At 40.2% G+C, this 24874-nt stretch overlaps 1 protein-coding gene across 3 annotated transcripts in view; it reads right to left on the bottom strand.

Annotated features, from left to right (window-relative positions):
* C5H4orf19 (chromosome 5 C4orf19 homolog) overlaps window positions 1-24874 on the bottom strand; it is a 45789-nt gene that overhangs the window by 19733 nt on the left and 1182 nt on the right. For 2 of the 3 annotated variants that reach the window (XR_008466824.1, XM_054204172.1), the window contains exons 2-4: window positions 5746-5795; window positions 3120-3210; window positions 109-163 (exon numbers count right to left, since the gene is read on the bottom strand). The gene's annotated coding sequence lies outside the window, so the exon portion shown is untranslated. The remainder of the gene's footprint in view (window positions 1-108; window positions 164-3119; window positions 3211-5745; window positions 5796-24874) is intronic. The other variant, XM_054204173.1, reaches the window with a different exon arrangement.

Raw genomic sequence — 24874 nt, forward strand, 5'->3', positions numbered from 1 at the left:
CTCTGTTGTGGAGTGCTGAAGTTACAATTGAAGTTAAAACTTACGATGGCCAATAAGTTTTAAACCTAAACAAGTAGAATAAAAAAAATGTAAAAAAAATAATCCTACCTTTCAGATTGTACTCCATTGACTGCTTGAAAGGTTTGGTTTAAATGTCTTGATCCTGGAATAGTAAAACGACACTTTGCGAGTGGTTTCTTCAGGTGCCCACACAGGGTGTAGGCTGTCTACTGCAAATAATGTGGAAATATAACAACCTCCTTTTCGTGCCATTGTGAATTTTTAATTTAGACAGTGATCAAACAAATCACTTGAGTAGTATGCTCATCCCCTTGAGCTGAACTGGAATGCTAACCTGCTTAAAGTGAGCATGAGCTTGCCTGCAACAGTGGATTAGGACTCATGTGAAGTGTTTGTACTTTAAACAACAACAATAAAATCAGAAAATTTTCAAATGTGCAGCATTATGGGAATTCTTTTTTTCTGTGCTGGGAGCCAGAATATTTATAGTATCAAGTAGAACTTTACCTTTACTGTATCATAGAATCATAGAATAGTTTGGGTTGGAAGGGACCTTTAAAGGTCATCTAGTCCAACCTCCCCTGCAATGAGCAGGGACATCTTCAACTAGATCAGGTTCCTCAGAGCCCTGTCTGAGCCCTTGTCTGTATGTTTGTCAGAAATTTCTCCTTCAGATTTTCACGAACTTTGAAATTTAAGGAATGCCTCTGGCATTGCAATAATATTCTAGGTATTGCTAAAGCTATTGTTCTTTCAGATATGTGTGCTCCAGGCTAAATGGAAAATTCAGCAAAATGTTTTCTATTAAGAATTTAGAGACACAGATAAATTCATGAAATAATGATAGAATTAGAATGAAACAATGCAGGTGCTTTTTGTCCTTTAAAAATATTAATATTTTCTGTGTTTCTTGTAGTGAGTAGAATGTGGGCATATGCCCATGTGGACCTGTGTGTGCTTGCAAACCTGTAATGAATATTAATTACCAAGTGGAGCTAATTTATGTGAAACGGGCAATGTATTTTGCTGTGAATTTTAGAGTTTGGGCCATGTGCTTTTTTTCATTCTTGGCAGCTCTCTGCTTGAGTGACAATAACTTGAGAAGTCTTGGTGCAGCTTATATTACAAGCCCCAAATCCAGGTAGAGTTTTGGTTGCTCCATTCTTGAAACCTGCAAGGCTTTTCTTGTAAGAGAATGAGGTTTTTACTGGCCTTGAGATCCCTTTCAGTAGAATTCTCCTAGGATCTATGCCAAGGCAGTTCATTCCTGAATTCAGCATCCATAGGTAGCACGGATGGGGAGGAACAGTACAAGGCAATTTCATGGTCATTGCTCTTGCTGCTGGTTTTGGTACACTATCCTTGCATATATATTCCTTACAATTATACTTTTCAGAATTTATGGGTAAACTCTGAAAAGTTCTTATAAAATTCCACTGCTAGCTTTCAGGTTTCAAAGTACCCTTGGCTGTATAGTTTCATGGTTGCTGTTGGCCTACAAAGTCAAGAAGACAACAATGCGTGATGTCTGACCCATAGGAGATATTTGGAAGATTTTCGATTAAAAGCCTGAAATATGACTGAAAACTAAATGCAAATTGAAGTGCATTGAATGCACCCGATATCTGATGTGACTCATAGCTAAGTAGAGCCTGGGAACCCTTGATTCATTGTATTGCTCTGTTGCCCTACAGCAAGTCACTTAACCTGTCCTGTATGCTACCATTTCATATCCTTCTCATAGCTTAATGTTTGTGTGGGCATTTTGGAGATTTATAGCCCTATTCAATCTTATTATACTGTTGCAAAGAGTTGAGAATGTTTCTGTGCATCTGTTAAAAGGTGCTGTCAGTACTTTAGGTGGAGTAAATAATCAAGCTTATGAAGAATGAGTCATTGTGTTTTCCTGTTTTTAGGCAACCTTTTACTGGGGTCATCTGGTGTCTCTTTTTACCTTAATTCTGTTCTTATTTGATATAGCTGTCATTATTAATTACCAGGTAGATTCTTCCATTTAATTTTTGTTCCAATCTCTAATTAATGTTACAGTGTAACTCTGTCTTGATGTCCTTCTTTGTTTTGTGTAAGCCATGGGCTAAACATTTATGTGTACAATGAAAGTAAAATGAAAAATAAAATTGATGGCCTCTTGCCACATGTTGAAAGGATGCAGATTTTATTTTGCAAATGCAAGAGATGTAGCCTGCTTAACTAAACTTTACAGTGCATTCTTATCTCCTGTGAATTGCTTTTGTCTGCTTAACAAATTTTGAAGTAGTAGGTTAGCTGTAGGGTTTTCTTTTAATTTCTAATTGGGTTTTGTTTGTTTATTTTAAATCTTCTAGGAAATATGTTTCTATAATTCCCTGGAAATTTAAAATGAAAACGTCAAAATGGAGAGCTGATTGGAGTCATAGCTATTGGTAAGTTGTAAGCTTACCATTGTATCATGTCAAGTGATAACCGATTTCCCTGTGAACTTCTCTGATGCATGTGACTGGCTTTTGCCCAAAAAGTATGGTGTGTTTTTTCTTTAAGAAAAAGGAAAAGCAATGAATTAGTGAAACTGTTTGCCTATAATGTTGAAACGAGTGCCAAAAACTCAGTCTCAAACAGTGGATATTTAACAGAAAAATATGTGCAGAAGCTGGCTTTCAATTGAACCAATAGTTCATTTTCTCTCTCAGACAGAATCAGGCATAAACCATTCTATATTTGTACTTAAACTAGAGTTAAAAATATCCCCTTTTCATTGTACTTGGAGCTTTTTCCTCTTCTGCTTGGTGATAGCTTGGAACATTGCTGTTAGCCCAGCAAATTACACTCAGAAATCTTAATTAAATACTCTTTTTACCATCATCTTTGCTTAGCAACATCCCTTTTGAGATATTCTGGGAAACTTAATATTTGTCTGGTGTGTAAAACAGTGTTCGTAAATCAAGGAATGTTGCCACATCCTGCTCGCTTATGTTGTTTAATGCTTTTTATATTACGCTTTTTGAGACAGAAGCATGAAGCCTTATATACCCAGTCACTCCAACTTGTTGCACGAGACAACTACAAGTGACCTGAGACCCAATCTTTGGAATATGGCTTACCATGTTGGTGTAGATCATTAAAGCGAGTGAATAGTATCTACATGGTTGTCATGGATCCAAGCAGCAAGTAGTTTTCACATTCCAAAATAACCTGGAATTTAAACAAAATCATTAGGCTCTCAGAAGCTCCTATTTGCATTTTCCATTTCATTTAGTTGCTGAAAAACATGCTATCTCAAGTAATATAGTAAAAATCTAAATGCAATACCCTAGGCCTGCTTTGGCATAGACCCTGGATGTGCTTCAGACCTGGGTGTGTTTTGTGCAGGATAAAATAAACCTTTTGGACACTAAGCAGTTATTTCTGTATTTACCTTCTAGTACTGCTGTTGAATCTCTTTCTAGGTTTTTGTTTTTTAAAGTTGTATTTGTCCTCTGCTCAAAGTGTGCGTGGGATGCTGCTTTCTCTGCGCAGGCTGGACAGTTGTCGTTCTGATCCACCTGTTGTCTCCATTAGGAGCTGCCACCCTCAATTTTTGAAGCACCGTTCACAGTTTCTCTGTTGTATAACATTGTGTGAAGCTGACCAGCACTTTTCATAAGAAAAGAGCCTCCTTCACCCTAAGGATCAAAGAGAACTAACACAAGTTTTACTCAGACAATACAGGGTTTAACTCTTTCTTCCCAAAATTCATAACTTGGTCTTCCAAGCTGGTCTGAAGATCAGTTGGTTATAGACATTACTTCTTTTCCTTTGTTGGTCAAAAGTATTAGAACTCCATGCTGTCCCAACAGTTTCAGAAAATGTTCAGCTATTGACAGTTGTTTTAATTTATGCCCTGAGGTTTGCATTCTCCTCACAGTTTCCTTCCCTTCTCTAATAGCCTTGGCCCTGCCCCATATGTGCTTTTGTGGTATTGTTCAAATACTTTCTCTGCTGCAAACTCTGCTGTCCAATGGCTTTTTTGGGGTCTTTTTGATCAGTTCAACTCTTCATCTCAATTCAAATTTCAGTGGAACAAACCTCTTATTTCCATGCATTCTTTGTGTTTCTTCCCATGTGTTTCATTATAATTGTTTACATATGGTTGTATTAATGTGCTCTTTGCGCAAGGCAAGCTGAGATGCGTTTTATATGAGGGATACTGTATAAAATATAGGTCCACTGCATGTTGATGGTAAAACTGTGATTGACCTTGCTAGGAGTAGAATCAAAGCCTTTAAGATTCTGTTGCATTGTCATGTAATGGAGAAGCTTTGTGAAATCAAAGCTGAATTTGAAACTCTTAAACTGCTTCTATGAATGTTGGAGTAAAGAAATAATTTTTCAACTGTAAAACTGCACGCTTCTCTCCTAGTTTCTATAGGGATGAGGAGAAGTATGTATGTAAATGTATGTAACTATAACTGTCTTGATTTATTGGGGGAACTGAGGAGGAAGAGAGATGAAAAGTCAGTTTTCTTTATGAAAAACACCTAAGAAATATAATCATATTGAGATTAGTTGTTCTATCGATCTTGAATTCAAAAAGGTTTTCAAGACTTTTTGTGTATTTATTGGTATGCTAGTTCTTGAATTTTGTCATTATGCTACTTGTAAATATCAGACCTGTCACTATATATGAAAAGCATAAGCAGGTAACTGAGATACCATTCACCTGTTACCACTTGAAAGAACACTGTTTAACAATTCTTCGAGATCTGACCAATGTCCCTGATTTGAGAGCCTCTTCAGTAACTGAAAAGGCACAGGTTGTTTCCTGAGTGGTAAAAACAAGCTGATGAAAGGAGAGATCTTGATCCACAGCTGAAAATAGGTAGTAATCATCTGAAAGAGTTCTGTGGTCTTGCCAGTTCCTGGGTGCATGGGCTGAACTTCCAGTCACCACCTGTGTGAGTTGAGTTGTGCTCATTTTGCCATAAATAGAAAATGGTGTAAAGTGCTGGTGTGTTGGACTGTAAGCAGTGGTATGTTCAAATATGTACAGGAGATTCCTGGAGAATTACCACCTTTCCATTAGGTAAGTCAGCTTAGGATAGTGCTGTCTGTTTAGTTGATCTTGCAGCCTGTTATCACGTGCCTGTTTGTGTCTAGATACAGGTTCTTAGCTATTGTTGTCTTTTAGTGAGGCCCCTTTGGATCACTATCAGAAAGAGATATTTTTATGTTCTGTTTGCTCCAGCACTGTTGTAGACCGTGCTGCCACTTTCTGTTTCTTCCTGGCAACTACTGATCGTGAGCTAGTTTAGATGGTAGTATCCTTGTTCCTAGCAGGCTTTCTGCTGCCTAGACTATTAATAACAACAAAATAAATGTATCTTATGTTTCATGAAGTGTTGTACAAAATAGTAAAATAATCGATTGAAAGGGAGCTCCAGAGTTCATCTGGCCCAACCTTCCACTCCGTAGAGGTCAATATGGGTCTACAGTGTGGTATGAAGCGTATAACCTCCAGCTCATTAATTCATGGAAAGCTTTGATCTTTATTGACAGTGTCTGCAACAGCAGCATATGGCTCTGCTGGGCAGGTGATGCAGTGTCAATATACTCTGTCTGTGTTTGTATAGTTCTTTATTGGTAAAAATCTCCCAAAGCCTAGGGTGAAAGTTCAGCATCGAAAACTTTTCACTTCTGTAACAGTTTCCTGTTCTTAGCTTGGGTGTTAAATGTGTTCTGGTTGCTTACCTCCAGATTTCAGCCCAAAATGCCAGCAATCTCTCTCTTGTTTAAAGAACCTAGAAGAAGAAAATAACATACTGGTGTATTGCTGTATATTGCTATTTGCATATATCGCTATGTGCTATGGCAATACAGAGACATTTGTCTTCCCTCGAGAAGAAGGTATTTGTGGCAATTTCCCTGGCTCTGGTGTTAAAAAGAGAATTTTTTGTTACAGTAGAATACACTGTTCCTCAGGTACTGCTTTCTTGTTTTAAAGTTTTTGTTGTCAGGACAAGCAAAATAATGACTAGATAAGAAATGTCTTATGAGTGGGACCTTTTACAGCTTCATCCTGAAGGTTGCTTGGGCACAGAGATGTTCAGATAGATACCCAATTCCTGCAGAGATTATTCAGCCAGCACTGAGAAACCACGGCAATCTGACAGTACTCTGCATGGAGCAGCTTCCTTTTCTTCCTTTGCAGGAGTTGAGGACATGCAGCCTTTCTTATGATCAGAATCTGAAAAATCAACCTACCAAGATGCTTAAAAATTAATTAAGGGGAGGCAGTGAGCAAAACCAGCCCATAAATCAGCTCTGTTTTTCCTTTTGAAGCAGGACAAGAGCATGAATTTAATTAATGGGTTTGACTTGCTCTGGAAACACACGGTAGAAAAATTGCCCTACCCACACCTTTCACAGATGCTGTAAACATACAAATGTTATTGTGTATTTACTCATGAGTGCTTTCCAGCATCATTGTGTTAGACACAGTTGAATGCCTCAGGCAGGTGGCGAGCCAATGACTGCAACAAATCCTTGTTCTTTGGACACCCAGATCAGAGCCACAAAGGAGCAGCAGGTTAGCTCCTGGTTTCTTGGTTCCACCCGAGTTCTGCTCAACAAAGGCATTAATAATGGCTGCTACAGAAAACTCTAGGGGAAAACAGACAGTGTGTGTTTTGTCGGTTTTCTATGATCGAGAATTTAATTATTAAAAAAAACCTCAACTAGATTTATCCCACCACTCTGTTTAAAAAAAAAAAGGAAAAAAGCTTATTCTTTTTTAAACAGTGCCTGCAATGGACAGGAAATCTCTGCATTGTTTGATATTTCTTGTATTTCTAATTCTACCTTGTTATGTGTAAAGAAACACAGAAACTGTGAGGCTGGATCAGACCCGAGTTCAGTGCTGCACTCAGCATCAGATACCTCAGAAGAAGTTGTGCAAACACCCTGTGGGGAGCTGGTATTATGCAATTTTTACATTCATTCACATCAAACATGGCTTAACTCTCTGAGTTTGAAGACTTACAGTCTCCTAAACCCTTTAACTTTTTAAAACTTGAATTTGATTTTGTCATGTTCACTGTTGTGATGATGGATAGTGTTTGTTTTTTGCTATGGAAACCTCATTACACTCTTCCCCTCAGTAACAAATTTATAGCAATTGCCCAGACTAGTTATGCTGGAGGAAGAATTTTCTTTGCGTTAGTCCCTTTTTGATCTGATTGAATTTCCCCAGTATTTATGCTATATAACAAGATGGTTACACTTTCCCTTTAGTCCACAATGCAGTGTAGGATTTTGCTGTCTAGACAGCTAGAGGACTTTGAAAAATGGATATTGAGAAATGCAGCTTTTTTTTTTAGAAGAAAAAGTTACGCAGAACGTTATTTGAGCTCTTCTATATGGATAGGTCTTTTTGGTTAGCATGGATGTCTGAGTTGTGGAGTTAATCTCTGAGTAAAGAAAATTGGAAAACAGTGACGCTTTACTCAAATACTGAAAAATAAGCTTGAAAAATACTGAAAAAATGGTTGGACGTTGCTTTATATTCCCAGTGTTGCTTACAGGTATGAGAGTGTTTTGGAAACTTTAGATGCAGAACGGCATCCACTCTCCTTGTTTTTGCTTTAACACTGTGATGCTGAACTATCGGTATCAGGTCTAGTTTTTTTTCTTGGGAGGGAGGGAGGGTTGTTTCTTGCTTAGAGAAAGTTTTTGGGCAGGACCTAACTGGAGATTCAAGGAGAACTGGGCTCCTGAATTTCAGAACAACGTTACCAGACCTGTGGTGAGTGCATTTATGAATTTCTATCTGGAATTTAAGATTCGGAGTGAGTGTTAAGAGTGCAAGCCATTCTATATTTTAATAAGGCAAAATCTCAGACCTCTATTCCTTTCTCTGTCATGCTCATATCCTGACAAGATCCATGATCCTTGGTTTTTAAACATTCATGCCAAAACAAGAACATCCATAACAAATTTCAGTCAAAAAATGCTTCTTCTTTTCTAAGTTTAAATACTTAAGCACACATAACTGTACTGGCCAGACACTGACATCGGTAATTCTGGGAAACGTTCACAAAGAATGCCAGACACCGGGCGACTGGTGCACTATCTCTTTGTGTTTGTTGTAAGAGAACATTTTTTCATTTAACTGTAGAATAAATAGTTTAGCTTTCTCATCTATATATAAAAGCTTTAATCAAAAGATTTTTTTAATTTCCTAAATTATTATTAAAGCTATACCTGGCAGCATTTTATCATGTAAAAAAAAAATCTTCTTCAGCCTGATTTCATCAGCACAACTTCCTGTAAAGGCTGTGTTGCACGCGCTGGCATCTTATGTAGTGATGGCTGAAGAAGTAAATCATCATCCCCAGCTGTTGGCCTTATCTCAGTACTGGCTAAGGCCATTTTCAGCGCAGGGAAGGTGGAAGAGGCTGTGTTTCTTCTTTTCCTTTTAGCAGGGGTCATAGCACATATTAATGTAAAATGAAATTTGTTGCAGTTTAGCTTTCATTGCTGCATGTTCTACGATGACTTCTTCATGGCAGTGGGCCTTCCTCCAACGGGAAGAAACTTGTGTGGTCCTTAAGCTTGGTCAAAGCTGGACTTTGAATCACTCATACTTGAGTGTTAGACTTGGCTCTGTGTTGTTTTATTGCTTGATTGCTGAAGGGTCTGACAAATTAGAGGCAGGGACTTAATGTACAAGTCATGCCCTGCTTTTAGCTGTTCAACCTGCCTCTGCATTGTCAGGAGCTTCATGGGGATGCAGTGGGGGAAAGGCTTGTTTTTGGCCTTTTTTCCTGTAGAATCATAGAATTATCGGGTTTGGAAGGGACCTCTGGAGATCATCTAGTCCAACCCCCCTGCCAGAGCAGGGTCACCTAGAGCAGGTTACACAGGAATGCATCCAAGTGGGTTTTGAATGTGTCCAGAGTTGGAGACTCCAGCACCTCTCTGGGCAGCCTGTTCCAGGGCTCTGCCACCCTCAAAGTAAAGAGGGTGTACTGGAAAACACTGAGGCCCGGTGCCTGGCTGTAATGCCATGGTGTCACCTAACAGTAAGAGGTAAGAGCCAAGGACATACTGTAAGCCTGACCCATCACTATTTCCCTGATGCTCTGCTCCCTCTCTGCAGACCTGCTATGGCTCTTTTCCTTGCTTGGACTTACCAGGGAGCTTGTGTTGTCTATATTCTTACACCAAATCATGTATTTACTGATGGAGGGGAAGGGAAGATTGTGTGTGTGCTGGACGGCTTTCTACTCTTTCATTAAAACTGTCTGATGTGGCATGCACTACCTGATGCAAATGTATCCATGATATTAGCCAGTCTTGCCAGCTTTTATCTGGGTTGCAGCTATCTTGCTTAGGACCTGGCTCTGTCAGTGGTATTCCCAGATACCTGGTCATCTCAGTCTCTGCCTATTTTCAGGCAATGGTGACAGAGCAACATCTGATTTAGCTGGTTTTGAAATTATGAATGTTTCTGAAGACTGCCAACAGAAGAGCTTATGACAGTGTGTTACAAAGAGCCATCTGGAGTCACCTGTAGAAATGGGATTTCCCTCCATTCACGTTTTTGAGGATGCGGAAATGGACTACATTAAGTCATGAGCTATAATTTAGACAGTGAGAAGATTGCAGATTGATTCTATAAGGAGAAAAATCCCTTAAGGAAACACATTATGTCTATAATCCTGTCAGAAGATTAGAGTTTCAGTCAAAAACTAACTTATAAAAATGGCTTAATAGTAAAGACTGTGCTAATAGAGGTAAGAAATGTATTTTGCTGAAGGCAATGAAAATTGTGGAACTTTGAGAAATGGTATTTCTTTTCATTTTGAGTAGACATAGTAGCAAAATGTTCTGAGCTATAATTAGTTGACCAGGACTCTTCTATTGCAACATTTGAAATAATAGTCATTACGTAGGTTTGTGTTTGAAAGAATCCCAGGGTGCTTAGCATTCACTTATATATTTGGGTAACATATACAGCCCTTAAGGCCGCAACTTCAGAGTGGGACTTGTTCATTATAGTTCGTAATTGTGTGAATATTACACTGCCACAATTAAAAAAAGAACTGATGTGGAATAGAGGTGCTTCAGATGACATTTTGAATATTCAGTGCTAGCAAACACTGGCTTGGAAGGGGGTTTTCCCTATCACTTTTGTTATGTGCATATGTATATATATATATATATACTTTTTTTCCCTGTTTTCTGTGGTTAGTGTGTAGAAAGCCCTACACTATCAAAGTTAGTTTACAATAGTGTATATTCCTCTAGTCAGAAAGATAAGTGAGTCGCAGCAGCAGCTGCTGCTGCTTCTTTCTCCTGCTTTTGGTAGGGTACATCCTCCTTTTGAAAATGAGTTTTTGTTGAGAAGGTGGAACCAGGTATCCTCTTGCTATGATATTGAGTGGAACAAATGGATGGACCCTTATTTTTTTAGTTGGCGTACACTTATGCAGCTCATCTTACATCAGTAATCAATGTAACCAATACATGCACAAAATGACACATACATTTATTTTGCAATTTGTTATGAAATAGTTGCAGCTACAGCATGAAGTTTGGCTGACCGCTTCCTGGTATCTGCATCTCGCCCGGAGCACTGAGTGCTGGAGAGCCAAGGCTGGAGCTGTTATCAGCGAGGTGAAGTGTTAGTACGAGGCTTCCTGCTCTTCCTGAAGTTGCTCAACTTGTGTGAGGGAGGTCTAAAGCTGTCCCCGGAGGCCAGAAAGCCCCATTGCCAAAGTAGTCAACAGCTCTACCCTTTTCTCCTTCTGCTTTCTGTGCAGGCAGCATGCTGCACGAAACAGACCAAGACCAGACTGCAGTAGGGTAGCTCCTCTGGGTGAGAAACAGGTGGTTTTGATAAACCTTAATGTGCCCGTAAGGGCCTAAAAAGCATATAAAATCCTGCTGAAGCTAGCTTCTCCTGCTCTGTTTGAAAGTTCTAGTTTTAATGCTAGCAATATTTTCATCCTCCATCCGAGTAAAAGCTTGGGAAGATGTATCAGCAGTGAGTCCTCTGAGCAAAGAAGGCAGTAGCGAAGATAAAGATTTTGAAAATGAAAACATTTCCCTAATGTGGTCTCTAATGCCCTTTCAAAGCGGGTAGCAAAAGTGCTTTTCAGACAAGCTGCTGCAATTCAATTAGACTGACCTAATTTTTATTTCTTCTCTCTCTGCTACAGTTTTCCACACTGATCCAATTTAACTTCCTTACCATCATGTTATGACCTTGAGTTACAGCACCATTAATTGACAGAATTTAAATATAGAAAATGTTCGCTGAATGGTTGTCTTGTGTATATGCTCATCTGAGCTAAGAAAATGGAAAAAAGACTTTGATTTGGGCAGATAAAACTTTTTAGGAGGAAAGTAAACTCTGTTGCAGCCCAGAGGAAATGCTACTGGCTATGATTTATGCCATTTATACACTTTTTAATTAGAAGAAGTAGAGGTTATAGGCCCACTCTTCTATATTTATATTGTTATCTTTGTGCTGACTGCTCACAGTGACTTATTAAATGGCAAAAAACTCTCACTAAACACCTATAAACTCAGCTGTGCGCATCACATCCCACAGTTAGCAGAACTGGTTATGCATTTAAAGCAGTTTTAGCTAGAAATAGAAATTCTTACTGGATATTTCTTCAGCAGCATCTGTTTTCTTTATTTAACTTAATTAAAAGCCGCTTTAAAATGTATTGACGGCATCAACATTTGGATGAGATTATGGAGTGATGGTTCTAGGTTCCAAGACTTTGAAATAAATGAAGGTTCTTTTCAAAGCATGAAATTACTTTTTCTTGCAACCTATTTCTTAATTTAAAATTGCTAATCCTATGAGACTGACAGTCCAAGCATCCGCTTAAGACTGAAGCCTTGTTTGCCCACAGAAACAGCACTGTTGTGAAGCAAGAGTAAACTAATCAAGATAAACCAATTTTAAATCAGTGCATCATTCTTATGCATGAAATTGCTTCAGTATAAGTATGCCAGTGCAACACGACACATTTTTTTTAGAGCTGTGTGTGTAGTACACACTGGTCTTTCCATGAGCTGCTTGAAGCAGTGGCTTTGCAGCTGAAGCAGTGCCATTGCAGCATTTAATACAGGCTGGATTCTTGCATCCCCTGTGCCAAGAGACCCCTGCAGTGCCCTGGTGTGAGACCAGCTTCCTTGGGTTTTGCTAGGTGTTGGTATTTACTTGCAAGCTGCATATACAGGATTGAAACCAAAGGGTTAGTTTTAAATGGTGAGAGGCATCCTCACTGTCTGCAGTCTTTGACCTGTGAAGAAAAAGGTCTCCAATTCAGGTATTTATTTTTCTGTTGTAGGTTTAACTTAACTAACTGGCATCATTTGTACATATTCCTGGGATTTTAAGCAGAGAATGCATAGGTTATTGTCAATCAGTGTTCCTTTTGATTTTACACTAACAAATGCTGTGTATCGCGTTTTGAATGAGTTTTGCCTAAATTTTGGAGTTGCTCAGGATGGTTAATTCTATAGCAAAAACTTTCTTTTCCTGCAATGTAATCAAATATGACCGGTATCAGTTCTTCAGTCATGTGATTTAATTCTCAGAATGGATCATTCCTCATCTGTGACAAAATCTAATGTTTTAATGTTAAAATCAATTAAAATGAAAATCCTGGACTTTCATTACACATCCCAAAGCCAATATTGATGCAGTGCTTTTCTTTTTACAAATCACCTTTAATTGAGGGCCTAAGTGATCTATGGGAACTAAAAATTAGTATTATAACCAATAATAAGGACTTGTTTCCCCTCAACTGTTTAAGTTGTTTCTCAGGTCCAAGTGGCAGGGCCATCTGTATGGACTGGGGAAACTGGACGCCGCAAGGGTCTGTGCTGTCCCTTGCACTGCAGTGTTCTAGGTCTTTTGTTGTGGTGACTCACCATACACACTCCACAACATTTTAACATCTCGAGACATTCGGATTTATTGTATATATTTTTTTCAAACAGCATGTAGTAATAAGGATGAATGGGGAATTGCAAGTTTGGTTTACAGAAGACACAAAAAATATAGCTTTGTTCCAGTTGACAAAACACACATTTTTGTTTGTGGTTTCTTTTTAAAATTCTCCATGACAAAAACATTTCCCCTTTAACTTTATAGAATGATCTTTGTGGTGATCTTTCCCTATCTGAGAGAGCTTTGAGGTTCTTGTACCCCTGGAAAAAACATCAGGGCTTAGTCTTTGTGTTACTTGTCAGGCTGCCAGTTTGATTTCCAAAGAACAGAGTTCCTTTCCCGGGTTGGATCACAATGCTGGTAAGATGAGATGGTGAAGCGACAGGGAAGTGGTAGAGTTGCTGATGGAGACCCAGATATCTGCTAGATTCTATCAAATCCTGCCTTGTTCATGTCAAAAACACACCAGAATTCATGTCAGCTAGGACGGACTGGCGAATCTGCATAAAAACGTAGCTGATGCTTTCCTAACCCTTCTGCTATCTCATCAAGTTTCAGTCTAGATGGCTCATTGTGATGAGGTGAGGAAGGGGTCTGGAAGAATAAGATATTTTGTACTTTACAGAAAAGAAGTCTTTTTCACACTGTGCTATCTGGCATATTGCTTCTTGAAATCCTTTAAATGTATCAAGCTGATGTATTTATTTTCTCTGTAGCAAAAACTTTCTTGCAGCAAAAGTGACACGAGTGACTTGCAGTGTATTTTCATGTTACAACTAAATTTCTGTGATGCTGAAATGCTGACCAGAGATGGCCCTTTTCTCACCTATTCCTTGTGCTGTGCTGTATGTATTCAAAAGGACAAAAAGTCCTGAATTTGAAGATTCACAATGAACAAAAGTCCTGGAAAAAAAACCCCTCACTCTGCTGTGGCTAGAGCTTAATCTGAGCCTATAAAATGAGAGCCTGTGAACCAGAGGCCTTGACACCTGCTGAAACCATTGCATTGTCCTAAGACAGCTGGAGTTGAGGGTGCCTTGAAGGTGTCCCCTTGGGCACTGGCTCTGAGAGCAGCATCTGGTGGCCCCTAGAAGTGGGTGGTAGAGGTTTTCCCCAGAGGTGAGAGGACAGAGAAGCAGCTCGCTGCTAATTTTGTCCTTTCTTCCTCTAACAAAGGAGTCTGCATATTCACGTGGTGTTTAATAGTCAGAGAACAACCAGGGAGTTTGCAAAACAAGCCTGCTGTTCAGTTTGCAATGCCTGTGCTGTTGTGACATTGTCTTAAAACACCAGCCCTGCTGCAGCCTGTGCGGGAAGAGGGGAGTGCAAACTCATCACTGTTGTTCCTTCTGGAAAGGAATATGTTGGAATATGTTGCATGTAATGTTGTACAGAAGAAACAAAGCTTGGCTAGATCAAGCTATTTTGAAAGATTCACTGATTATTTTTTTTTTCATTTATTACTTTTTCAGATAGTAGAAAGTTTTACAGACATGAAGGAAGTGTGAAAACTTGGGAACTAGGGCTTAGGGAAAGGATGTCTCCATAGGCTAAGCCTAATAATAAGGAAACAGGGTGCAAACATTAATATTAGGGCAATTAGCTGCCTGTTTTGGGTGGAGCAATGATTGGGGAGGACAGCTTTGTGATTAAGAGGCCTAACTAACACCCAGCAGTTTGTTTGTGGCTTCCCTGCTGGTGCTGCCTGCCCGTGATCTCCATTGCCCCAGCGGTGGGTGGGCTGCAGGAGTGGTCTGCGGAACACAGCTCCAGCCCAGCTCCCACAGTGGACAAGTGGCTCACAGGTAGTTAGCGATAGAACAAGAGGGAATGGCTTCAAGCTGCAACAGGGTAGGTTTAGGCTGGACACTAGGAAAAAATTCTTCACAGAGTGGTCAGACACTGGAATAGGCTGCCCAGGGAGGTGGTGGAGTCACCATCCCTGGATGTGTTTAAGACTCGTTTAGATGTGGTGTTAAGGGATACGGTGTAAGGGAGAACTTTGTAGAGTGGAGTTGATGGTTGGACTTGATGATCCCAAGGGTCTTTTCCAACCTAAATGATTCTGTGATTTCTGTGATTTTAAGTGCCACATCATGGCAGAACAACTCACAAAAGCCTACCTAGCTGTGTGGGATACTAGTGCCTATTATGTATAAGGTTTTGCCCTGCAAAATCTGTGTAGCTGTCTAAAGTCCTGTTGCCGGGCTTCACAGCAGCGTGCTTATGGCAGGTAACCTTCGGTCTGGGCAACGCAGTTTGACAGACACGTTGTTGAAAGGAACTTAACGTTCACAAACCTAGTGTTTCCTTGACCTTGAAGAGTCGCAACTGCTCTGGGTGAGCTCTGAGCCCACCTCATGCGCAGGGCAGACACCAGAGCCCACTGCTATCAAAGCAACATGAGGCAGTGGCCACCACACATTGTGCAGTAACCTCATGATGTCACCCATCACTTAAGATTTCAGGTACCTCTTAACGTGGAGGTTAAGTGCCACCTGAATCCAAAGGGATTAAAACCCAGAGCATTTATTTCTCAGGGATAGTATATTCTTTACTAATAAGCAAGATGGGATTGGGTTATGCTTCTATATTCTCCCTAAAGTAAGCAGGTGCCAGAAGTCTGGATCCAGTTTGGAGCTCTCTAGGTAATCTATAAATGTTTAAATAGGGTATGTCTTATTAGGTGTCTCTGTGACAGCCAGAGTAATGAGGCCTTTATCGCATCTGGTGCCTGTAGATGCTGCTGTAACACAAACAAGGAAATACGGCAAAAAAAACGAAGGTAACTCAGAGGTAAAGCACCTACAGCCTCTTTATATGGGGAAATCCTGCAAGAAGGGAGGGGGCAAAAGCTCTAAAGTATAATGGGAGCTGGGTAATTGCACGCTGTGAATAACAAACACCTTAGTCTTCCAGGCATCTCACCTGGATGCCTCAAAAAGGCCATTCACGGAAAGCTTTGTGGCAATTAATTGCAATCTTTGCTTCCATATAGAGATCTTCAGGCCTCCTGGAAAGCAAAATAAATGCCTGGAGAAAGAAGAAAGGTGAAGCGCAGACTCTGTTTCAGGCATGCCTTTGTTACCAGGCCTTTCAAAAGGGCTCATTGACAGGAGTGCTGTCTTGTTTGTGTTGCTTTCTGCTGGACTAGAAATAGATGTTTTAGTGGGAGAAAAGTGTATTGGCTCAAAGAGGAGAAGATTTTCTCAAATCAGGTTTTTCCAGGTGTGCTATTTTTTTTCCATGGGAGGAAAGTAGCAAAAGATCTCTCTGTGTGGGAAGGTGGCATGGGAGGGGGGTAAAGACAGTTCTGCAAACAGCCTTGTTTCAAGTACCACCGTAGAGAGAGACTGCAGATTTTTGGAGACTGGGATCCATGTGGTAGGTGGGAGGGCATTTCTGTGCTATTGATTAATTCCAAATTGTGTGGGAATTTCTTGGCATAAATGAATGGGGTCTTTGCCAATTTAAGCTTAATTTTTCTTCTGTAAAATGAGCTGTGAGAGCTGTGTGATGAGGAAGTTTTGAGGATGAAGGACTCCAGAATCTGCAGGGCTTTGTGGACTTAACCTTTCCATTTACCTGGGAGAGGGAGCATGGCTTTTACTGGGCGGTAGTATATTTACTCACGTAGTTTCTTATGCAAAGTTTCCAGAGCGTTATTCAAGAAACCCTGTATATCTCCTGGAGCACAAAAGGCTTTTTAATGATATCTTTGGATATTATGCTCCTTACTGGAGATGCCATGGAGATGAGGAAAACCAAAACAACCCGAATAAAGTACAAATCCTGCAGGGTAACTTGCACAGATTGGGAAACAGAAGGCCAAACCTAGAAAACAGGTGGCTCTTGATGGACTCAGTCCTTGGGTTAGAGAATTTATGCCAGTATCTAGGTGAGCTGTTCAACTGCGTTAGCGCTACACTGCACAGTGAGCTCTGTGGACAGAGGAGTATTGCAGGCTGTAGGAATGTGAGATAAAGTAGAACTGAACCGGCCAGAAAAAAAATCTGTTTTACTGAACAAAGAAATCTCAGTCTATGATTAACTTTATTTCATGTCAAGAGTAGAACATACAAATCTAGGCTCTTTCATGGCCTGATACTGAACAATACAAGCCCTGTAGCACGGAGAGCATACCACTGCTGGATTATCTGTCCTAAACGTACTTTAGAGAAATTCAGTCAGGTTTACTTTATCCTAACAAATACTCATTTAATGCAACTGTTACAGCAGTGTAAACCACAGATTTGCAATAAGCCATGATTCTGGGGCTCATCTGAAATACTGGCCTTATGAAACAAATTTCTGCAGATTTGTCTTTTTTGCATCAAGCTGGAATGATACAGAGAATGGAAAATAATTTCATAAGATTAGAAGAATCAGTAGTTTACAGACTTCAAAATCGCATGACAAAGGCAATCTAACGTTTGTGGTAGCTTAGCAGGTTAAGGCAACTCATCAGGTTTGGGAGGAAAACATGAAATTTTAACTCCTTGAGGGCAAACAGAACCCACAGGGAAGAAAGTCAAAGTTGGTTTCATTGTTTCAAAGGAAATTTAAGTAGATACAGGGAAAAAGTTGTATTTTGTGTGGCTGGCAGGCTGGAAAATCTTTTGTGCAGATTTCAAGTTATAAATGGATCTTCAAAGTGGAATGTAAACAGAAGGAAAAGATACCGAAACCTGTTTATAAATAGCTTGAGTTTGCAAGAGTTACATCCTTTGTTTGTTACTGCTAGCCCAAAGTGAATTCTACACAGAGGATTAGGTATGACCCACAAAGCACATGCTGTAAATTCATAGTTTAGCCCAAACATATATTTTCCTGGCAAGACTGAAATAAAATGCCATGAATTACCAACTCAGCCTTCTGCCCAAATTCATGGCTCCTAGCAGGTCTGAGAATCAGGAAGCTGTGCATGGGGCACAGCGTTTGGGCTAAGGCATATACAGAAGAATGGAGTGGGAGAAGTAAATGTAAAGCATGGAGAACAATATAGTTAATGCAGATGAGTCAGTGGATTTGAAAGAAAAATTTGATTTTGCTCATCTTAAAAAAACGAACCTTGAACTCAAACTTTCTTTACCCATTTATCCTGCATGTAAACAGTGGTAAAATCAATTTTATCACTTTCATCATTATTTCTTATCCCTGTTGCATTTTAATTGGATCACAACATGAAATTCAAATAAGTAATATAGCTTGTGTTGCAACACCAAAAGAAGATCCTTTCCTCAGCAGAATAATTTGTCATGTTCTGGGAGAAAATTTGGTTTATTTTGTGACCAAAATGGTAATACTGCTAGTTATGTCAGATATTAGTGGTCCACGGCTTTTATGAATGCCTAGCATGTACGGGCACCAAATGTTTAGAATCTGTATTTCAGTGAATGGTATGGCTCAAGCAGTTATTTCTGAGATAATCTCATAGCCTGTAAGTAGAACTGCTTAGACCCAGTCAGATAAGGGGATGTTTGAGAAGGATCAAATACGTACACGAAAAATAGGAATCCTTCTAAAACAGTATAAGGTATATAAATTGTTTTCTTTATCAGGTTATATCTGTATCAGATCTCAGATCAGACATAGCCTGAAAGATATTAATACACCTGGTTTTCCTTCACCCTTTTTTTGGGGGGGGGAAGGGGTGGTGGTGGTGTCTTTCTCCCAGTTTCATTGCTCAAGATGCTCCCCCTACACAGTACTGCTTCTACATAACACGTGTGGGAAACATACTAGGATGCATTTTTTACCTCATTGTTACCGAACGTTTCACTTAAAGAATGGTCAGCAGAGAGTAGAAAAGCAGGGGATTATTGGCTATATAGTTACAAAGTACTGTAAAAACGGATAACAAAACTTTTAAAGCAGAAAAATACAGAAAACACTAAAAGTCACACTCAAGAATCTTCAAGAAAAGACTCTGATACAATACCTTAATAAAGACCCTTTTATGTGATATGACTTTTTCTCTTATACGAGTTCTTTTTGACTCAAAGGGGTTTTTCTTTCCTTTTAAATACAGCACTTAGATTAATGTGTAAAGCATAGAGATAATTTAATCTAGAGCCGTTTAGAGTGCCTGTGAACTTTTCCATTTGGTTATTTTAAACCAATTTCCTTCACAGACATTGAGTGATGATGGGCAGCTAAGGGAACGATTAGACACACCGATTTCGTGAACAAGAGTAAAGAGTTTTTATGCTGTAATTACAATAATTATTTCTCAGCCCAAGGCAAATCCAAAGTATTGACCACCGCAATGAAAAGGTCAAAATGTGGCTAAGATATAGTAATGGTGAGATAGCAGTGAAATACAGCAATACAGCTGCATTTCTGTTGTATTATTGCTTATCTTGATTGTATTTGCAATCTTTTTCAGTCTCTCAGTAGAACAATACTTGAAAGCTATAGAAAAGTATTCACTGCCTTAAAAGACTAAAGACTTCATGTTGTCTGGCACCTAGCCAGTTTAGTAGTCTTTTTTTTTTTTTTAATCCTATGCAAAAGAATGAGCTGTATTCACTGAAATTATCAATGAACATTGCACAATTAAGTCTGACTTGTGGGACTGTGTTTTGGCAGCGAATAGCTCGTGAGGCTGTATGCTAACCACAGGCTGACGTTTCCAACAGAACTCCTTGTTCCAAAGAGTTTATGCCATGGCAATAAACGGTGTGTCTCAGGTAGCTCTATCGTAAAGCAAATGCCTGCTGCCTGTGTGTTAGAACTTTATTTATTGGCCAGTCTGACATATTGCCCCATGACAAGAAAGTGAAAGTTATTGACACTGGTTTGGATTTTTAAATTGTGTTAGTCTCCAGAGGCAGATTTGTCTCTTGGAGGATTTGGGAGACCTGGATTAAAATTCTGGCTGCTGCACAGAGCACAGGGTTGATTTGTTGGATTTGTTGGAACCAACCAACAGGGTTGGTTCCCAGCGACAGGACAAGGGGCAATGGGCACAAGCTAGAACATAGGAAGTTCTGTTCAAATACACGGAAAAACTTCTTTACAGTGAGGGTGACAGAGCACTGGAACAGGCTGCCCAGGGAGGTTGTGGAGTCCCCTTCTCTGGAGATTTTCAAGACCCGCCTGGATGCAGCCCTGAGGGATGTGCTTTAGGCAACCCTGCTCTAGCAGGGGAGTTGGACTAGATGATCTCTAGAGGTCCCTTCCAACTCTGAAGATTCCGTGATTTAGCTCCTTGCTTGTCAAACCTGGCCTCCCCGCCCAAAATGTGGGTAACAATATGTGCTTTAAGGTGCTCTTTTGCTCTCTCCAGGAGGAAAGTCCAGCCGCATTGATTTCAGTGGTGCCACTGTAAAGCTTTACCGTGGAAGGACAGCAGAGAAATGAAACAAAGCTAAGGCTGTAATTTGATGAATACTTGGTGCTGGTATTAGCCGTGAAAGCAGCAAGCTGGCCTTCCCCTAGCATCTAGCTCTTTGTCCTTGACTTTGCTCTGTTTTCTTAAACTGTCTTTGGGGTTTTTTGATCATCTCTGCATTAGTAAATCCCTGTGTTTGTAGTCTATATAAACAGAAAGTGAATAGAAATGTTTTTATAGAAGGTAATTAATTGGATAATTGCACTTGGATAATTGCACTGAGCATTAGTTTTTAATGTGTATTGATAAATATGGACTAGCCTTCTAGCAATCTGTATGCATTCATCCAAAGCAATGGAAACTATTCCCAAGTGATTTTAATTTAAAAAGAGATGTTAAGCACAGAAATCGGACATTGCACATGGCTGTAGCTTCCCAGGCCCCTGGAGGCCTTCAGTTTAGGTCTGATGACCATAGCTTTTGTTTCATTTACATTGCAGATGAAAGCTTACGGTATTTTTGGTCTTTATCCACGTTTGCCGCTGAAACAGTGCCTGGCAGTAGAATCTGTATCTTTGCTGCACAGACATTGCCTATTCATTACTAATGTTCAGTGGAGACATACATGTACGCTGACAAGAGAAATGCAGGGCTGATATCAAGCCGTGCAACATCTGCTAAATTCACATGGGGAAAAGGAATATGAAAACAAATACACAAAGGGCACAGCTACTGAGATGGTAAATATTGTTTTTTCCATGCCACACCCAAACCAAAAATAGAGACAGAGGGGCCCTTAACAAAGCTTTATTCAGGTTCCTGACAGCTGACAGTAACTGCTTGTTTTCCACTGAGCTCCAAGTGAACAAGACTGACAGCTTACTTCAAAAGCCTGAATTTGCCTGAGACTTATTCTTCTTTTCCTATGAGTAGATGAGAAGAATAGCTCCATGGAAATTAGTAGTGTTAAAATCATGCAAAAGCGATCACTATCAAGCTTGCACGCCGTAAGAGGAGTAAGAGCTGATAACGCTTTTTTGTAGGGGAAGAAACTGCGTGTAACGTGGAGCAGTGTGGATTAACTAGGTGGGCAAGAGGAGCAGCAGGCAAGGGAGCCCAAGGGCTGGCTGCAGTCCCGGACCTGGGAGGTGCCCTGGCATGGCGGGCCTTGGGAGGGCCCCCGCTCTACCTAGGCGACTGTAGGAGGGAAAGGAGGAAATTGTTGGGTGGCTGTGTCAGGGCATAGGTGGTGCTTTCTGCATCTGAGGTGCTTAATAAGGTAGATAAAGCTGGGCGCTCCCGAAGCTACCGCTGATAAAACAGCGTTGCAAAGTGGCTGTGGGATGAAGGGGGAAGTGAGTGTAATACAGCCCAGTCGATAAATACAGTAAGTGCAATAAATACAGTGGGGAGGATAGGCAGTCAGGGGAGGAACAGACCAAAGCCTGACAAGTCCTCAGGACTGTGGGAATGTGGGTCCATACGGCTCGTTTGGGACACTCCCCGCCTCTCCTGCCTGAAAGCTGCCTTCAGAGACTCTGCATCAGAGTGTATTGAGAGGGGACGTTAATGCCAACCTGCCTGGGCAAAGTGCCTTAACATCCAGATGCACCTGTCTTGAGCGCGGGAGATCGGGCAGAAGTGGAATAATCTGTTTTCATACGGTCTGGAGAGCTTCTGTCTAGCACAGGCAAACCTGTGCAGCTGCCCTGCTGTCCTCCCTGCTGGCAGCGGTGTGCTGGGTAGCACCGCCACACACCAAGCTATTTCTTTTTTTCCTGGCCTCTGTTGTTAGCGTGAGGACTTGATACTGGAGCCAGTATGAAAAGTTCCCAGGGTGGACTTCAGGTTGAAAGGGTTTTCTGTCGTTGGGTGTGTGTTCTTTACGTGGGCTGCTCGTGTCCTTGTTACTCAGCTCTTTCAGAAGATTGCCTGCTATAGCGAGGCATGGGACCTTGTTTACATAAAGTCAGACAATTAACTGCTCTTTAATAGAAATACACATCTATATTAAATAGTTGGGAAATGACGCAAAGTTAAACCAGGCTCAGTTGGTAACACCCAAAAAAATCAAGCCCCAAGGAGATGGCTTACTCCTCGCTATCCCAAATGGAAAAGTAACTTATGTGAATTAATAATAGAATATTCAACCAGAAGTATTTTTCTAACCAGAAAGCATCTGTGGCTTTGCAGCAAACATCTGTGGTTAGGGTGAAAAAATGGAAGTTAAATAAACTTGTATCAAAACTGCAGACAGAAAAACGTCATACAAAAAAGAAAACTTGGGTCTTTTTTCCCTGCTTCCTGCTGTAAGTGATTAAATGTTTAGTTTCCAAACAATGTACTCGGCTCTTAATAAAATTTTAAAGTTCCTCCATATGTCTAAATGAAAGTGACTCAGAGGAGAGCTCACAGGAAAATTGCTGCCTTTTTTTTCCCCTTTCCAATAATCTCTTTTGACCTTTCTGCCGAAACTCATTTATTTTGTCCATTTTGATAGCAAACTTTCAATAAATAAAACTACATCGTGTTTTATACCTATTGTCCTTAGCAATACATCCTGCTTGCCAGCACTCTTCTGTAGCTCAGAAAAAAAATCAACAATTGCAGCGTATCGTTGCTTGGACCTGAAGTTTTGATGTTACTTCTCCAGCACGAGCAGGTGCTACATGAGGTGCTCCTGATTAAGGAGCAGTGGGGATTTGGCCTCCTGCTCTGCGGTAGCCGTGCCCTCTCCATGACAACTTCGTTGTGTGGAAATCACGGGCATACTCTGCTGACAGGTGACCGTATCTAATTCTCAGATGAACAGGGTCTGAAGGAGGAATTGCAACTTCCAAGCAAGTATTTATTGCCTGACTACATTTCATTGTGTTTCAGTGGGTTGTGTGTGTTGAGTCCCCCCCACCCCAAGTCTTTTGTGAAATGATATCAGTGGAAAATGTAGACAATGCTAAGGCCATGTTTAACTAGATGCTGTGCAAACATAGCAAGAGACCATCCCTTCCTGAAAGACGTGAACGAAGGCTTTCATTCAGTAAAGCCTGAGAGCAAACAGTTTAAGTAAGTTTGTTTCCTTGATATCAGCTACAAACAACAGTGTGGTTAGAGAAGGTCCTCAGCGCTCACAAGTGTTTACCTTGCGTGGAGACCACTTTCAACTGGGCTTTTCAAGGAAGCCACAGTTCCCTTCACTTGCAGGTCTTGCTCTATCTTCCCACCTACCTAGAGCTGTGCAAAAATCATCAGGTTGATGATTTTCATTATAAGCCTTAAATCTGGTACGAATTTCCTGAGATTTGCAAGCTTTTTGGAAGATCTGGATTGACTTTTGACCAATGCTTGTCTTAGCTGTGGTTTTGGGGTAGAGAAGACTATTTCAAACTTCTGGTAGTGTTTTGATTTTTATGTTTGCTTGACTTCTCCCAAAATCCAAGTGAAAAAATGTCTTTTAGGTTTCCAATAATCTTGGTTTCCAAGAACCTCTCTCTTTCCTTGTTTGTGAGCAGGAAGTATTTGATTTTTATGTCTTTCCCATGAAGCAATGCTATGTTTTACTCAATGTGACAAAGCAAGAGAATAGGTTGGTTTGTTTCATCAGAAAAAAAAGTAATAATTAGAGCAGTACAAATTCCTGTAATAAGTGTAAAATTGTGGGTATAAAACCTATCTGAACTATTAGGGTGTTAAACAGCAAGTGCCTCATTTGTATTCCTTTCTTTAGGAAAGGAGTTATGGTTCGGTCTCATTCAATGCACAGTCTGTCTTTCTGATCACAGAATAACTTCAGTGTTCATTCCACCTTCCACCCTACAGAGATACTTTGCGTAATTAACATTCAACAAATGCAACTACTGAGCTACTAAGTGCTGGTTTACCAAGACACGCCCAATTTGTACAAACATTTCTTAAAAGAGCCTGGCCATGGCAGGCTGTTCCTACCGTGTCAGGTGCAACGTTCCTCCTCAATGAAAACTTGTGTAATAGGTTGGCTGTTTGCTTGGGAGCTGGTGCGTTCCCCTCACTGCCCTAAGATTTAAATTTAGCTTAGCAAATAAGCCACTTATCTACAAGAGCTTCTAAATAGATTTTTGTAAATAATTTAAGTTCAGAGGTGAGTTATAGTAAATTTGGAACAGTTCTTTTAAGGTGTTACTGGCTTCTTGCTACATTCCCACTAGCGCAGTTGGGAGCCACTCTGCTGGGAGTTTAGGAGTACAATAAGTTTGATAAAAAGATTTTTTTTGGTGTCTTAAGCTGAATATACTAGGCCACACTAGGATCTTTGTCCTCCTCAACATAGACATGTTTCGAGATGGGCATCCTGAAAGTGAATGACAATATTAATTTTTTGAAGCACTACTGGTAAACTTGTTTGGGCTCACATGTTCTCAAATTTATTTTAAGTACTGCTAATGACAAACCCCTTTTTTTGCAAAGAAAGTTGAGAGCTTATCTGAAGCAAGTTGCTGTAGGTATTATTATTCTCTGCTTCTTTTTAGTATCCCCTAGCATTATGTGGGAAGAAGAAAAAGACATGGGCTTTATATAATAAACTAAGGAAA

This window comes from Rissa tridactyla, chromosome 5 (genome assembly GCF_028500815.1).
Source record: "Rissa tridactyla isolate bRisTri1 chromosome 5, bRisTri1.patW.cur.20221130, whole genome shotgun sequence".
NCBI lineage: Eukaryota > Metazoa > Chordata > Aves > Charadriiformes > Laridae > Rissa > Rissa tridactyla.